Source organism: Desmodus rotundus, chromosome 13 (assembly GCF_022682495.2).
Source record: "Desmodus rotundus isolate HL8 chromosome 13, HLdesRot8A.1, whole genome shotgun sequence".
Taxonomy (NCBI): Eukaryota; Metazoa; Chordata; class Mammalia; order Chiroptera; family Phyllostomidae; genus Desmodus; species Desmodus rotundus.
In genome coordinates, this window is record NC_071399.1 from 75,615,892 (window position 1) to 75,628,753 (window position 12,862).

General features: G+C 37.0%; 1 long non-coding RNA gene across 1 annotated transcript in view; it reads left to right on the forward strand.

Annotated features, from left to right (window-relative positions):
* LOC128779893 (uncharacterized) overlaps positions 1 to 12,862 on the forward strand; it is a 253,756-nt gene that overhangs the window by 42 nt on the left and 240,852 nt on the right. Inside the window, exons 1-2 of the long non-coding RNA XR_008425964.2 lie at positions 1 to 22; positions 105 to 167. The exon at positions 1 to 22 is cut by the window's left edge and continues 42 nt beyond it. This is a non-coding gene — a long non-coding RNA (uncharacterized lncRNA). The remainder of the gene's footprint in view (positions 23 to 104; positions 168 to 12,862) is intronic.

Genomic DNA, 12,862 nt, shown 5'->3' on the forward strand with positions numbered 1-12,862 from the left:
AGGTTTACTCAGGATTTATCATGTATGGAAAAATGTAATCTCTAAATAGGCTGTCTGCTAATGTCTGGCATAATGTTTCTTCATAATGGTTAACCCTTTTTCAGGGAGTGGAATAATGCAAACAGTGCCTCTCTCTAGATGGGAACTTTGCTTCATGGGACATTACAGTAAGTGTGTCATCTGTTCTGTGCTGTTGTGCGGGTACTAGCTTATAATGATAATGCAAATCTCCTTTTATTTATTTTTTTGTAAACCTGCTGTGTGCAGGGAATAGAGCATCCTGCAGCAGGACAGGGAGTAGGTTAGGGTGCCTGCAGTGCCTGCTCTCTCTCACGGTGCTGGGTGCTGGGTGCGCGGCTCACTCACTGTTGCATGTAGTGGGTCAAGGTTTGGGAGCATTTGTTGTCTGCTCAAATGTGACTTGCTTTCCTATTTCCCTCCTGAATGGTCTCTGCTGGCATATTTCTGATGTGCAAAGAATGCCAGTATCTGCTATCTGAGAGATGGCTGGGGTCAGAGAGGGTAGATTCTTGGCATGTGATTGGCAAAAGCTGCCTTCTCTCAAGTTGTAGGCTAACTTTTTTGACTGAAATGTTCTGTGTCTGCCTATAAATTTGCTTTACTGCCTATTAATGTCAGAGAAGCTTCATTTTTAATTAGGGAGAATCGAGTAGACTTTGTTTTATGGAGAACGCTCTGCATCCCAACTACATGATATTTTGATATATACTTTGTGTAGTACAGGTTCTGAGATGATGTCAGTCATATGAAAGAAGCAAAGTAAGTTTTGAGCATTGTCTATGCTGTGTTTGTGTCATGAAATTTTCGTTAAGCTGGATTGTTATAAGGATTGTAATGTCGAAAAGTGCAAATGTAGTTTTTTTCTTTCTTTCTTTTTTGTACATTCATCTGCTTGGAAAAAAACAACAACTCTGTTTCTTTTTTTCAATTGTCAGGGGACAGTAACAAATGTTTGTTTGTTTACCTGTATGCTAAATGTACGCTAAAATAGAGCACACATTTCCATTTTAATTTTTTTAACTTAATTTAAGGAAAAAATATAGGCATTAATTTAGAGCTACTGATGCAATGAAATGGAGGAATATATTTGAGCTATTAGCCATTTCAATCTCCTGCCCACAAATAATTAATGAGTTTCTATTAAAGATTGACAAGCTAGCAGAGTGCAATGCATTTTTACTAGAAAATGCAGCATGAGCAGTGAATATGCATTATTCCTTTTATTCTATAGCTCCACATTAATAGTTCTGAAATTAAGCTTTATGTTTCTATAGCCCTATTGATTAGCATTTAGCTGGAGATGTACATGTGCCTGTTCCCGGTTCCCTGCCTCTCTATAATAATAATTTGAAATCCCTCGGCCATTATTCACAGCCTGTTTTCATGTTAGTATTTCAAATACATGAGGTTTTCATTTGCCTCCTTAGGATTAGGAAAGGATTTAATGCTATGTTGAAAAACCTTAACTTGCCTTCCTGACAATTAGGGCGCCAGGCAATGTCACCCAGGGACTCATCAGGACTTATGACTGGAAGAGTTCCTCCTCAGGGTCCTGGCTCTGAAAGTCAATTTCAGTTGTCAGTGTCAATGACGGGTGTGTCTTGCTTTATAAACTGTGCTTTATGTATCTTGGGCATAGACTTGCTTTAAAAGAATAATACACAGAGATCAGATATGTATTCTTTATATACTTTGTTTATTGATTGAAAGAAAAAATATGTAATAGACTTTAAACTACTTTCAGGGTGTGTTTGATCATCTGTGTAGGTTTACTAACATCAGGCAGTTTACTGTACAATTTCATTTCATAAGATTTGACTTTTTTAGTGTCATTTTTAACTGACACTTCCCCCTTGCTTCTTGATTCTGCTTTTTGTCTACTTTCAAAAGCAATATTATCAGCAACATCCCTCTGAGAACTGATGAAAAACATTGCTTCTTAATGGGATAGAAAGTGGTCACAGTGTTTTAAATAACAGCTTTTCTTAACTAAATTTGTGATAAATTTATTCTTTTAGCTTTATCATTGGTATTTGCTGAATCTGCCTATAAAATACTGCAGGAGTTCCACACTTACAGATTCCCCACAAAGAAATTGGAAACACATTTAATTTGCATTCATTGAATTTGGGCTGCCCCGTCATAGCCAAGTGGTGAAAATGGGGCAATTGGCGTGATTTTTCCACAAAGTTTGTGGAAATATTATTGTTTTTCAATAATATTCTGGTAGACACCTCATTTCACCTAGGGCAGTCCTCTGTTGTGTTTGTCCTCTTAGGGACTCATATACAATGACATGGAGTGTGCTGGCTGACACTCTCACTGTAATACAATGGCAGGTTCAATAACAGGCATCTTTTCTGTAAACTGACTACATAATAAGGGCTCAAAGCAAATCAAAAGTTTCTAGACCCCCAAATTATGGGTGTTTGTATCTGGATACAATATTTTTTAGGGACTAAAAGCTGTATTTTGTGATCTATGACCTTCTTCCTTGAATGATTATGTCCCTAGATTGCTGGGGCTACTGTGGAAAACCAAAATCAATCTGACACTCACCTTTAATGGAAATTAACAATGCACCAAACCCTTTAAAAAATCATAGAAATCCCAAAAGCATTTTTGGTTTTATTTTTGTATATAGTGACATATAGTTTATGGCAAATGATCTGAACACCAAGCATAATATTTTGGGTGCATATCTGATTTTCCTTGGTATTTATGAATATTTTTTTCTGTAGAAGAGTAAATAGGTGAAAATAGTTCACCACCATATGATTTGTTTTATCCTTAGGCATTGCCTTAGGTTACTGGAACATCCCTAGTTTTCAGAATCGAAAAGTGAAATGCACAACAATGAAAATTTTATTAAAATGTATGTTAACCCATTACAGTATGTTCATTTTCAATTCTTTGTAAGAAAGCATGATGTATCATTTTGTGTGTGTCATTCTTTAAAAAAAAAAAGATGAGTCAAGTAAAGGAGCAAATTTAATGGGGGAATTTTATGGGAAACATTATACAAATGGCAGTGCATGTGATTCCCATTATTAAAATAATTTGTCATTGTATGAAAAAAGGTATAAATTTCAAGAAAGAGTCTTCTGTAGTTATCTGCCCTTTTTTAATGACAGTGGCTTCTGTGCAGAAAGACAGACACGTTCCCAGGCAAAGCTTATTTCAGGCCAGAATTTCTGAAAGCCCTATTAATGTTTCATGCTAATCAAGGAGAGTGGGAAATAGAGCTGACAGGTGCTTTCTACTCTGCTTATTCCTGTCTTCCTGCATTAGACATTACTAGCTAAAAAAAGGAGACCAATGGGGTTCCTTTCCCATGCATATCGTTAAAAAGGGCAAAAATAGAATGAATCTTGGCTCAAGTTTCCTGTTGTTTTCCATCTTGGATGCGCTGATAACATTCTTGGTCATATGAGTGCGTTGATTATTAATAAGTCTGTTTTACTCTAAACTGTTACCTCAAAAGGGATGTGCCATTTGGATTTAGCATTCCGGTACTGCAAGCCATTCTGTTTGTGAATCTATAAAAGTTCCATCTTGACTTTTTGTGTTAAAACATTGTATCTATAAGTAATTTGATCTTTTTGCCTGTATCTGGTATCTTTAATGGAAATGCAGTTGGTGGATGTCATAAATTCAGTCATCACCATGTTATCTAGGGACAAAATTTAAATTTGAATGGATATATTTTCTCTTCCTCCACTAGGATGCTTACACATAACCACACTTTTCAAAGATCGACACCAGAATGAATACTTTCCATCACATAGAGTCCAAGAAAAGATAATACAGTGCTTATGGTTACTTTTGTTTTTTGTACAATTTTTGTATTAATGTGTGCTTAAATCTCTTATTAAATAAAAAAATCTTACTCCTATAGAAAACTTTGATTTATCCTAATGATTATGTGCTTAAAAATATCTTAGCATGATTAATTTTCCCACATCTTTTATCCATAGAAAAAAAAATTTTTTTCTTAAAGTGCATTTAGACATGCCAAGGACTATTACCTTCAACTTTAACTACTGAGAGCCTGACATTTTCTGGCACCTGGTGTCTATCTTAGGAAGGTGGAAGGTGACATATGGCACCTTTGGGATAGAATAAAATATTACTGCGCAAAGGTTTCAAGCAGCAAGGGTGAGGTCACAAAAATAGGCTGATAGAGAATAAACTACAGCTGTTCCTAATTGAGAAATGTAGAAATACTTATTTTACTCCTACTTGAAGATGGAAGCTCTTTCATGCTCTGTGGCCCAAGAAACATTAAAGTTTCTTTAAGTTTAAAAGTGACATTAAGACCTATGACATGCACGTAAGCAAAACCAAAGTGATTATTTTAGGTTATGAAGCCTGTCAGCATGCCAACAGAGAAATTCTTTTAACTTTATTTTCTTGTCCCTCAGTGGGAAATACTTTCCGGCCATGTCTACTAACCCAGGTGAGAACAGAATGTGGAAATAAAAGAGTGTGGTCCCCAGTAATGAAAGTCAGTCTCCTTAACCTCATCGGACAATAGCAGGCCTTGGCGAGACTTTGCATACTCTTGATTTTAAGAAAACAACTGCACAGAAAAGCCTAAAACTCTAAAATTAATGGAAATATATCCTGATGAAATAGTATTGCGACTCAAATAATTTATTGAAAGATAGTGTTCTCAATTTGGGGGAGATGAAGGCTATAGACCCGTTAAAAATCGCATGAAAGCTATAGACCTTTCTTGAAAAACTCATATGCACTAAAAATTTTGCAAATACTACATGAGGGTCCACACATAACTTAAAACCTATCTATATAGGTCCAAAGGCTACAGGTTAAATAAAACCCCTCCATTTGGCCCCAAACTCACCTTTCATAGCTTTTTTCCCCTTAGGCTCAAGACAAGTAGGACCCTCAGCAACATTTTGCTAGATCCCTCTCTCTTTGCTTGTACTTGGTCACTTGGTCCTGTTTTATCCTTCGAAAGGTGGCAGACAGGTATGTCATTTCCTCCCGAAGAAGAGGACCCTCATATAAAGCACACAGTAGTTGAGTTCTATGAGGAACAATCCAAAAAAGAGAAAAAGAAAGAACTGGATATTTGAAACTAAAGATGTAACTTCTTTGTTTCTGAAATGGAGACTGCATGTCTTAGAACTCTATTCCATTTTTATCTTTGAACCATGTAGAACTCTTATCTTCTTGAGGTTATTCTAAGAGGATTTATCCTTGGCTAGCCTTTCTACAAGGGCAGGGGGCACTACACAAAATTGCTTTGAGTGAGGAGCCTGTCAATATCTAAAATAACTTTTATCAGATTCATTGTATGTCATTACGGTAATAGAAAAAATAAGGAGGATATAAAAAGATATTTGGCTACAGATATTTTGCTACAGAACTGATATTTTGTTTTGCTACCGAGCCATATCAACTTTGTAAAAATTTTGCAGCTTCTCTTAAGACTGCTGGTTTCATTTTCAAATTGATTTCCTCATCTTTGCTCAGTCTAGTGCCTGCCACATAGCAGATGAGCAACAAAAATCAGTGAATGAATGAATGAATGAATGAAAAGTGATTCTATAATTCAAGAGGCCATCTCAGTGGATAATGGAAACTTATCCACCGATGTAACAAAATAAAGGTATCTAAATGGATCTTAAAAAGTTATAAACCAATACTTGTTTGTTTAGGCTGGTATAAATTTTCAAAACATCTAAACAGCCCTGGCTTTTACTTCTCTGCTTCCCTCCTTCAGTATCTTCCTTTAAGTTTCCAAATGTTCAATTGCTACCTCATCATAGGCTGACAGTTAATGAGATGTACATAAATATTTTTATTATATTTCATTAATTATGCTATATCAGTTGTCCTGATTTTTCCCCTTTTGCCCCTCTTCCACTCAGCAGCCCCCACTCCCTCAGGCAATACCCCCACCATTGTTCATGTCCATGGGTCATGCGTATAAGTTCTTTGGCTACTCCATTTCCTATACTGTACTTTATATCCTCATGGCTATCTTGTAACTACCTATTTGTACTTCTTAATCCCCTAACCTCTTCACCCATTCCCCTACAACCCTATTCCCATCTGGCAACCAACAAAATGCCCTCTGTATCCACAATTCTGTCTCTGTTCTTCTTCTTTGCTTAGTTTTAGATTCAATTGTTGATAGATTTGTATTTTTGCCATTTTGTTGTTCATAGTTTTGATCTTCTTCTTTTTCTTAAATTATTCCCTTTAACATTTCATATAATAATGGTTCGGTGATGATGAACTCCTTTACTTTTTCTTGTCTGGGAAGCTCTTTATCTGCCCTTCAATTCTAAATGATAGCTTTGCTGAGTAGAGCAATATTGGTTTTTCCCTGACTTTGCTCCCTGCTTGTCATGACTTTGAATATTTCTTACTATTCCCTTTTAACCTGCAAAGTTTCTATTGAGAAACCAGCTGATAGTCTTATGGGAACTTCCCTGTAAGTAACTCATTGCTTTTCTCTTGCTGCTTTTTATTTTCTCTCTTTATCTTTAATCTTTGGCATTTTAATTATAATGTGTCTTGGAGTGGGCCTCTTTGCATCCATCTTGTTTGGGACTTTCTGTACTCCCTGGACTTGCATGTCTATTTCCTTCACCAAATTAGGGAAGTTTTCTTTCATTATTTTTTTCAAATTGATTTCCAGTTTCTTACTCTTTCTCTTCTCATTCTGGCACCCCCGTGATGTGAATGTTGGACCTCTTGAAGTTGTCCCAGAGGCTGTTTATACTCTCCTCATTTTTTTGTCTTATTGTTCTGATTGGTTGTTGTTTGCTTCCTTATGTTCTAAATCACTCTTTGATTCTCAGCTTCATCCACTCTATTGTTGTTTCCCTGTAAAGTGGTTTTTATTTCAATTATTGAATGCTTCATTTCTGACTGGATCTTTTTAATGCTGCTGAGGTCCTCACTAAGTTCCTTGAGCATCCTTATAACCAGTTTTGAACTCTGCACCTGATAGATTGTTTATCTCCAATTCATTTAGCTCTTTTTCCGAAGTTTTGATCTGTTATTTTATTTAGGCCATATTTCTTTGTCTCCTCATTTTGGCAGCCTCCCTGTGTTTGTTTCTATGTATTAGGTAGAGCTGCTTTGACTCTGTGTCTTGGTGGCCTAATATAGTAGGTCACCTACTGTATAGTAGTTGTGGCCTAATATAGTAGGTCACACTACCTGTAGAGTCCAGTGGCACACCTCCCCTACCACCCAAGCTAGGTACTTGAGGTACACCCTTCCTGTGGACTGAGTACACCCTTCTTTGTAATTGAGCCTTGGTTGCTGTTGGCAGGTCAATGCGAGGAATTTACCCAGGCCAGTCAGCTGCAAGGATTGGCTGTGACCAATCTCTGCCACCAATCTCTGCCCTCTGTGGAGGATCAGCTGTGCAGAGGCAGGGTGGTGGTGCTCCATTGTGGTCTGTACCTATCCACTGGGTGTGCTGGCCCTGCAGATTCCCAGGTGGTGCAGTCCAAGTTCAGCCCCCACCTTTGTTTTGCCTGAGACTGCCCTGCCTGAGCTATGAAGCAATCTGAGATGGCTGCTGCTTGTGCTGGGCTTGGAGGTTTCCAGACAAAGCCAAGCTGTGAATCTAGGCTAGCTGTTGGTGATGCCAGACCTGGGGCTCACTGAGCCAGGTGTTGCTTGTTTGATAAGATTTAGGAAGTTGTGAAGCATGATCCAAGACCAGCTGTTGAATGGAAAAGCAGCTTGGGTGGGCCCATAAATTGGGTGGGGAAGAGTCTCTGGGGATCTCCAAGATGGATCAAACAGTGTTAGCCAGGTTGATGGAGTCTCAAATATGGCACCAAACTGCCAGCTCTGTCTGAATGGATGTGGTTTCTTTCATTCCATAGTTGTCAGACTTCCATTCAACTCTATTTCTGATGGTTCTGAGTGATGAATGTTCTATATTTTAGTTGTAATTTTGACATGCTTGTGCAAAGAGGCAATCCATGTCTGCCTTAACTGCCATCTTGACCAGTAGTCTCATGAATTTTTAAAATTCTAGCCCTGACATCACTTTGCTGGCAATTGGTTCCAGTCAAATGATTTTGAAATCCTAATCCCAAACAACACTTGAATGGTCAAAGTAAATATTCTTCTTTCCTAATAGTTTCTAGAAATATACAGCAAGATTAACTTTTTTATTTTATTATGTATAACTAAATATATAATTCTTACTCATTATCATATATTGAATCTATATTACATTTTATAATTCTAAAATTGATGTGTCTTGACCCAACTATGTAACTGGAACCAGCCTTTATAACTTGGTATTGCAATTAAAAAAATAGCTTTGATCAGTTATATTTAACCTGATTTTCCTCCTCTATTCTGGACTATCCTCAATTGTGTCATTGTTACCATGGAGGACAGAAACCATCTTACAATACTCTGGCATCTCCATTTAAAGTTGGCATAGAGGTTTTGTCTTTTTTCCATTCCTAGAGACCTAGAGGTATCTAAATACCTTGAAACTAAATCATTTTTAAAAGGACAAAATTAAGTTACAGAAATTACATGGATTTTATTTAAAATTTGATATTTAGCAGCTAATTGCTAAATGGTTCATGTGCAGAAATATAGTCCAGTTTCCATTGGATGAGCCTTGTCAATATTTCTAAGGCTTTTGTAGTAAAAAATTAGATTTCTCTGTCTTCTTTAACAAATGTAAAAGAAGTGCATTCTCTCTGGAAGTCTACATTTAAAGCTCTATTTTTTGAAAGGTGGGAAGGAAAGACAGTTAATTTTAGCAGTTCCACCCCTGTTGCATATCTGTCACTTTTTAGAAAAGAAAAGCCATTTCTAGAACATTACTCTCATTTCTAAACCAACTAAATGCAGTCTCCTAGCAGCCACAGTATCCCCTGATAAGTACATGTAGATACATCAAGACAAGCATTAAGGTGGCAGTGGCACACCCCAGAAACTATTTCCATGTAGTTTCCCAAAATGAGGGGGGAGAGAAACACCTCAATACAGTTGTCAGGTACATATCAGAAGATATAATTGCATTCTGGGAGACTCTAGGCAAATCCAGAAGCAATGACAAGCATGTTTGTGATGAAGAATCAGTTCCCAGCAAGTACAAGCTCCATCACTGTTCTGTCTCACAGTATGGGCCCTACCTAAGTGACCTGCCTGGTGAGAGATCCCTCTCTTAACTACCAGCGTGCCTGGCAATACAGTCTACCTTGCCCCGGGCCTCAGGCCACGTGACTAGGAGAAGGGCTGGAGAGTCCCATAAACAGCCACTAAGAGAGGTCTCCCTATCTAAACAAACATCTATAGCATGCTCTTCTCTGGCAGAATGGTCATCAACATGAGGGCAATTTAGGTACTGAATGGGGAGCAGATTCTAAAATAGCTTGCCAGTTGGGTTAGTTGGTTTGACGTCCCACAGTCCCTTCTCCTGCTCACAGTGTAAGAACGCCTGTTGTGGGAAGGGGAGTTGAGCTAAACTGACAAGGTCTGTACCCATTTTCATATTCAGCTATATTGGTCAGATTCATTCAGTGACTATAATGGATTAGCTTTTCCCGACCAAGTATTCAGGATATTTGATATTCATAGTTGAAAGAAGATCAGAGTAACACAATAGAAAATGTAATAACCAATACATTAGAAAGAAGGTAAACCTGGAAAGTAATCTTAAGATGTCTATTTAAGGCACTCAAAGCTGGGAAACTGTTTAAGTTACAGTAATAAATCATTAATGAGTGAGCAGTAAAACACTGTTAAATCATTAATTAACCATGTATTAACAGTAGAAAATATTAGTAATTCATTCTTAAGGCACCTAGTGATAGCTACAATATTAAGTGCTTGTGGATACATGTAATTAATTAACTATTTAACTTACTTTCTAATTAAGTTTTAATGTAGTTGTAATTAAATTATTAGAATTTTGCATCTATTAACCACCTAAGTGGCAGGGTGGTACACATGATGATTTTTAACCTTACTTTGCTGTCTTCATGTTTTGTTTATTGTTAAAGTGCTATTGTATGCAAATGTAGGTTTATTTAAATAGCAAAATATTCTCCAAACTCACTCTGATAACTCATTCATTTTTAGGCACACATAAAAACTTTTGTTTTATTTTCAAGTGAGTAAAGAGATCTTTAATCTACAATTGGCTTTGATTTTATTGAAGACAACTGTAGAATTTCCAGATGATCAGTTTTTCTAAAATAATTGTCATGTAAACATTATTCCCACTGAAATATAAAAGCTACTTGGGGCTTTTGCATGTTTTACCTAAAGCTTCCAGCTAACACTTTGCACTATCTCTTTAACAAGTGGCTAGCTCAAGCATTTTTTACTATAATGGAACAATATATTAAAATGAAGATACAATGTCTAATTCTTATTGATAAAAAGTTTTATCCTGAGAAGTTAAACCTCATCCCATCTACCATTGTGATAAAATTCCTTCAAAAGAGATTATTTGAGTTCACTAGAAGTATATCCAGAATAAATAATACATTATTACATAAACTAAGAGAGGAAGAATAAGTTGTGGGCTTAATATTATTTTCTTCTTCTAGTTAATATTATAACAATGATTCTTAATAATTATATTTGTAGAAAACAAAACATATTAAATCGGTTATATGTTAGAAGTGTGAGACAATTGACTTCCTACTATGTATCCATAGATCCAAGTATACATTTTAATAAAATATAGTATTATCACCCATAACCAAAAATTTACGGGAAATAAATATTTTGGTTGACCATCTGAACAGTGAAAATGTTTGCAGTCAGTACTCTTGACACAGGAGGCCCTATGACAGTTGTAAAGGGGGGGATAAATAAGAATAGAAGCAAATTTGAGATACTTCAGGTTAATCATCCAGTGTTTAAAGTTATTGGAAGTGAAGGACTGTATTTACAGAGCCATCAATTTCCATCACAAAGAGATGGCCCTGTGGCCTTTGTCACACTTGTCAGTCAATTCCTACCATTATCCAATCAAGTGGTAAGCAGGGGAACCCAGACCAGAGGGTGAAACACTGAGCTAATGGATTTGTCTCTCCTAACAAGACTGCAGGGGACTTAACAACTACCAAGTACTAGCTCCACCTTTCTCCCCACAGGCAAAACACTTGGGAACTGTCATAGAGACACTGCTATGGTCGGGGTGTCAAAACTTCCTTTACCCTTCTTGGAGATTAAGTTTTCTATATGTACAAGCATAAATTAATTGAATCAAAGCTATTCTGAGGAAGATGTCGGTGGAGGAGACAAATTGCTTGTAATAATTGAGAAGGTTCATTGTGGGGTTAAGGCAAGCGTCTGGCTAGGATATAAACAATGCTCTTTCTCAGTAAGCTAAATTACCGTTCATGGTTCCAGAAAAGAATCACTTTGGCCCAACAATGCCATGATCTAATACAGTGAGGTGCCTCTGCTTCCACGGAGTGAGAGCTCTTCCTGCAATGTGTCTTTTCCAAGGAGAGTGTACTTTTTCTATTAGTGACTTGAGCCAGATCAATAATGGTGGAAGTATGGTGCTAATGAGGCCAAAGTTACAGCTACAATCTCTGTACAGCCCAATTAGGTTCTTATAAAGAAAAGAACAACTATTGCCAGACAACTGAGAGTACTTTGTCCTGGAAGAGCCCCGTCATTGGCCTTAAGCAGAGTGAGGTTGTTGAATGCCGAGTGTAAGAGCCTCCATTGCTGGGTATGGGCTCCCGGTGCATGCCTGGGGGCACTTGGCAGCAGGCTCAGTCTCTTCCAGTCTGAGATCTTGAATAGTGATTGAGGTCTTTCCCAAAGTAAGAGGTTAACCTAACAAGTGAACTTGACTAAGCCTCCAGTGATCCAAACTCTGTGTCAGGGTAATCAGACAACAGGGAGTTCTGTAGCATATTGCAAGTATTAAATGACTTACATATTTTACAGGAATACTGATTCAACAGAAAGAACACACAAGAAAGGTATTGCTTTAGCTGTCAAGCCACTGGAAAATAATAGAGTTAGAATTTGTACTGCAGACCTTTCATGTTAGCACTAAACTAGGCTCCTTAGAGTCCAGGCCACTGTTGTTTTCATCACAGAAACTTCAGAACTTACCGAAGTGCTTACCGCCCTGTAGGTCAGCAATTTTCAATTCTTTTCATCTCACAGCACACATACTGAAATTCTGAGGCACGCCAGAAAATATACTATACTCTTGGCCTGACAAAAAAAATAGGTATAATTTTGATTCATTCACACTGGATAGCTATTGTTGTGTTGGCTGTCATCATTTTTTTTATTTGACAATATAAAGGAAAAGAGGTCAGTGCCCCTGACTAAATAGTCAGGTATTGCATGTTTTAAAAATTCTTGTGGTACATTGGTTGAAAACCACTGCTCTAGGTAAGCACATATGACACATAGGGAAGCTGAAGTTTTCTAATAGTCACATATAAAAAAGAAAGAGGTGAAATTAATGATATATTTTATTAAACACAACAGACCAAAAATAATGCCATTTCAACATATAAACAATTTTAAAATAAAATTTAAATTACTGAGAATGTGGTGTTTACTTTTCAGTTATAGCACATCTCAATTTGGACTGGGCATGATTGACATGCCCGAGTCATGTGGCTACGGGACAGCACAGCCTTAGATGTTCAATTCCTGCCTGGGATAAGACTACGGGAAAGAAGGTGTATATGAATGGATGAATGAATGAGTGATATGTGGACAAACGAATACATGAGTGATATGTGAATGAATATTGAAGCAGATATAAAAATAATCACTTTGAGTTTATTGCACATATGGAGATTATAATCCACAAAGGCTC